Source organism: Cebus imitator, unplaced genomic scaffold, assembly GCF_001604975.1.
Source record: "Cebus imitator isolate Cc_AM_T3 unplaced genomic scaffold, Cebus_imitator-1.0 Scaffold123, whole genome shotgun sequence".
NCBI lineage: Eukaryota > Metazoa > Chordata > Mammalia > Primates > Cebidae > Cebus > Cebus imitator.
The window spans coordinates 3,258,495-3,263,332 of NW_016107438.1; positions in this window are offsets into that span (position 1 = coordinate 3,258,495).

A 4,838-nucleotide genomic window follows, 5' to 3' on the forward strand; every position below is an offset into this window, starting at 1 on the left:
CTGCAATCTCTGCCTCCCGGGTTCAAGTGATTCTCCTGCCTCAGCCTCCCAAGTAGCTGGGAGTACAGGTGCTCACCACCACGCCTGGCTAATTTTTTTGTATCTTGAGTAGAGACAAGTTTTCACCATTTTGACCAGAGTGGTCTCGAACTCCTGACCTTGTGATCTGCCCGCCTCGGCCTCCCAAAGTGCTAGGATTACAGGTGTGAGCCACCGTGCCTGGCCCCAGTGTCTGCTTTCTTCCTATTTATCCTAAGTTATGCCTCTGACAGTCCACAGGGGCCACCGCTGCCTTTGGCTGGCACCAGCAGGCTCAGGCTCATCCACCTCATCAGCACAGGCACATGCTGTCTGGCCACGGGCATCTCCCTGAAGTGGGGCCAGCACTATGGACCTTACAATGCCAAGCATGCTGCGGTCCCGTGCCCTAGACGCACGTGGTGCCCACTGCTCATGGACCATGCTGGTGCATCACTGATGGTGCGTGGGCTCACCGTGTCCCAGCTTTTGCCTGCACCAAAACCGAGCCAAAAACCAAGCCAAAGGGCCTCAGCCAGAGCCGGGAGGAAAAGGCCCCCCAACATGGTGACACCTCCCCCTTTCACACTGGATCCATCTTGAGACACAGTCACCAGATTGACTTTGCTGTCAAAACTACTGACAGGGAGGAGCCCCCTGGATCCCCAGTTGGTGGCTCCCCAAACACCCAGGCCAGAGAGCTCGGGGTCCTGCCTAAGGTTGCCCATGGGGGCATTTGTAGGACCTGGCATGCTCAGACCTAAGAGCAAGGAACTAGAAAGAAGTTTCCAGAACAGCTTTCTTTCCTGCATCTCCGTGAAGCCTCTCTCCTCGGCCACAGACTGAACTCGCAGGGAATGCAGCTGGAAGGAACAAAGACAGGCAAACTGCAAGGCAGCCTGGCCCTCGCGCCCTGGGAAGCACGGTGGGAGCCTCCACGGAGAGGAGGGGACAGATTCTAGGCGAACAGATGTTGGAAGGCGGCAGAGGAGATGCCACTTCTGACTCACCGCTACCAGCCAGCCTCAGAAGAGCCTGGAGAGACTCTACAAGACCACGGAGGGAGTGACACTTGAATGTAGAACAGGCAGGGGGCAGTGCTGTGCCCAGCCAGCCAGACCCCACACTGCCCCCGCTGACCATGCGTTGGGGGCCTAGAAGTGGACTTCTTAGCTGTCCTTGGCTTTCAGAGCTAGCCTGGCTCTGCTCCCTCCCCCATGGGCCGTGTCCTAACGCCCATTCCAGAAGCTGAGGCTAGTTCCAGAAAACCTCTCCTGACCCCTGCCTGTTGGCAGCCCGCTTCCCAGCCCCCGCCCCTTCCATGGTACTGTAGCAGGGGATGCCCTCCCCGCCTCGTGCCTTCTTTGTATATTGGCTTCTCACGGCGACCAATAAACAGTTCCCAGTTTGTATGCCTCTGCCTCCACCCACCCCCCAGCCCTGAACAACCCTGGGTCAATGAATCATCACCCAGCCAACACCTCGGTAGATGAAGCCAGGGCTAGGGGCTTGTAGGTTTGAGGGTAAAGACTGATGGAGGCAGCCAGGTGCAGGGGCTCACACCTTTAATCCCAGTACTTTGGGAGTCTGGGGCAGGCAGATCACCTGAGGTCAGGACAAGCCTGGCCAATGTGGAGAAACCCCAGTTCTACTAAAAATACAAAAATTAGCTGGGTGCAGTGGTGCGTGCCTGTAATCTCAGCTACTTGGGAGGCTGAAGCAGGAGAATCGTTTGAACCCGGGAGGCAGAGGTTGCAGTGAGCCGAGATTGCACCACTGCACTCCAGCCTGGGCGACAGAGTGAGACTGTCTCAAAGAAAAAAAAAGAGATTGATGAAGGTGACTGCTCCCAGGAATCTTCCCATCTAAGAGTTGGACATAGAGGTCCAGAACAGAAGAAGAGGATTGAGCCCTGGGGGACCTGGGTGAAATCCAGAATGCCTTCCTGGAGGACAGTGTGCTGACCCTGGGGAGGGACAGGCAGGCAGAGGTGCCGGTGTGCAGGGTTGGGAAGAGACAGAGGCTTCTTAGCTGTAGGAACAGGCGGTCCTGGCAGGCGGTGGAGGGAAGCTGGGTGCAAGGGTGGAGAGAGGAGAGCCCTTTCGGTCCGGCTGAATTCAGATAAGAGCCTGCTGGTTTCCTCACAACCCCCAGTAGAGGCCATAAAGAGATCAGAAGGTAAACTACTGATCCGAGGCTGCAGAGACTCAAAGGTCAGTGTCCAGCCTCGAGGAGCTGAGCGCTCCAGTCTTTCGGAAGCTGCCTGGGAGTGTTTGAGTGCCTGGCTTATGCGGCCACAGCGCGTGGATCAAGCCTGAGTTTTGCTTCCTGCCTTGTCCTGGGCTCCCAGAGCAGCTTCCTCCTCTGCCCTCGGTGTGTCCCCTCCACACAGGCCTGGGGAAGGGAGCAAGGCTGTTCCCCCTGTGACCTCTGTGACCTGGAGTGTGGCCTAGGTCCTTCTGTTAATTTTCCTCACGGCGGTGAACTTCGGCAAGACTTCACTGAAGACTGGAAATTGCTACCCAGAGAAGCCCAGAGGTGGAAGCCAGTCTGATATACTGAGAGCTCACAGACCCAGGCTGTTCTGGGAGACCCACCCGCTGCCTGGGTGCCTCCCAGCCTCCTCGATATGGCAGCTGTCTGCCCCACCTCCCTCCACTGGGGCTCAGCTCACAACGGGGTTCTGGGCCCGATGCACGCCCCTTTCCCTCTCCTCATTTTCTGTGCTGGGATTTGCCCCTTCCCAGGGTAACTGACAATGGAATGTCCGCTTTCCCCAGGAAAACCCTAACCCCTACTCGGAGCTGCCAAGCTCTCAGAACCCAGTGAGTAGAGACCACACTTTGTTTTCTAGAATCTGGGATCCACTTCTTTGGGAATCACACATGTGAGTTGTCAAAGCACAGCCCAGTCTTGTCCTTTCAGCTACTTCCTGCTTCAGGCAGGGGCGTTGACACATCCCTCTGGCCAGTTTCATAGACACCCCCCACCCCAAGTCTCCCGTGAGCCACTGCTCGAAGCACACACACACACACACACACACACACACACACACACACGAGGATAAGTCGTTTTCAGAATTAGTGTAAGCTACATATCATGAAAGAAACGATTCGCAGAGATGTAGCATACCCACTGCAAAAGAACCCTCGGCAATGCCAAGCTTCTTGAGTTCCTTGGAGAGTCCCCCACCAACCACATCGTACATATAGCGGGAGATTTGGGAATTGGGGGATTAATCTCGGCATCACCTAACCAAACTTGACTATGATTTACCGCGTCACACCACTGCTGTTAGCACCCTGCGGCAGGCTCTGCAGAAGGAATTCTTCTCCAAGCACAGAGCCCACATTATGGAAGTCCAGCCTAAGGTGGGAAATCTTTCCCTCCCCTACGCCTAACCTTAGAGGCCATGGCCCTTTCCGGGTCACTTCAATTTTGACAATAACAGCAATAGCTACCATTTATTGCTAGGCACAGAGCTAGGCCTTTTTTTTTGAGACAGGCTCTTACTCTGTCACCCAGGTTGGAGTGCCACGGCACAATCACGGCTTTGGCTCACTGGAGCCTTGACCTCCTGGGCTCAAACAGTCCTCCTTCAGCCTCCCAAGTAGCTGGGACTGTAGGTACATGCCACCATGCTTGGCTCGTTTTATATTTTTTGTAGAGACAAGATCTTGCTATGCTGCCCAGACTGGTCTCAAACTCCTGGGCTCAAGCAATCCTCCTACCTCAGCCTCTGAAAGTGAGGACCAGGCATTTTGTACTTAATATGCTATATATTCTTCTGTGCATTTGAAAACTGCACTCACCAGCATCATCATTCACGTCCTAATTGCCAGGCCAGTAGGTATTTGGTGGTTCTCTGTAATATCTCTCTGGCATGCTCCCCAACTCGCCCTGTCTTCTTTTTCACCCTGTCCTTCCTACCACGTGCTGAGCGCTGCCTGATGCTGAAGATAGAGCAGCGAATAAGACAGATACAATCCCTGCCCTGCCTTCATGGAGCTTAAAGTCTAGCAGGAAAACAGATCAGTTAGCAAACAATTATCACTCAATTGATAAGAGCTACTATCAGTTGCTTTTAACCCCTCCTTCCTGGATTTGTCCAGGTAGCTTTCAGCCAATCCCTTTCCTCCCAAAGGTACCTGTTTTCACATGTCCTGATCTTTCCCTGTCCTCCCTTAAAGGGTCTTGTGGGTTCCCAGTCTGGATGACAGTGACCCAGACTGCAAATATTTGCTAAGATCAGGAGATTTAAGGAGCCCTCGAAGGGAGCCTAGGACTGAGCTTGGTAAGGATCAGGGAAGGCTTCCTGGAGGAAGGGATGACTAAGCAGCCGAGACCTGAAGAATGGGCAGAAAGAATGATCCAGACAGAAGAGATGCATTTGCAGTAGCTTAGAGATTAGAGGCTGGTTCAAGGCAGCAGACAGGTATGGCTGGGAGCTGCGTGGGGGAATGTAGAGAGTCTGGAGAATTAAGCCAGGGTAGGTTGTGCGACAACTGGAAAGGCTCCAAGAAAAAGTAGAGAGCCATTGATGGCCAGGCATGGTGGCTCACGCCTGTAATCTCAGCACTTTGGGAGGCTGAGGCGGGCGGATCACTTGGAGTCAGGAGTTCAGGACCAGCCTGGCCAACATGGTGAAACCCATCTCTACTAAAAATACAAAAATTACCCAGGTGTGGTGCAAGCCTGTAATCCCGACTATGTGGGAGGCTGAGACAGGAGAACTGCTTGAACCTCGGAGAAGGAGGTTGCAGTGAGCCAAGACCGTGCCACTGTACTCCAGCCTGGGCGGTAGAGTGAGACTCCTCCTC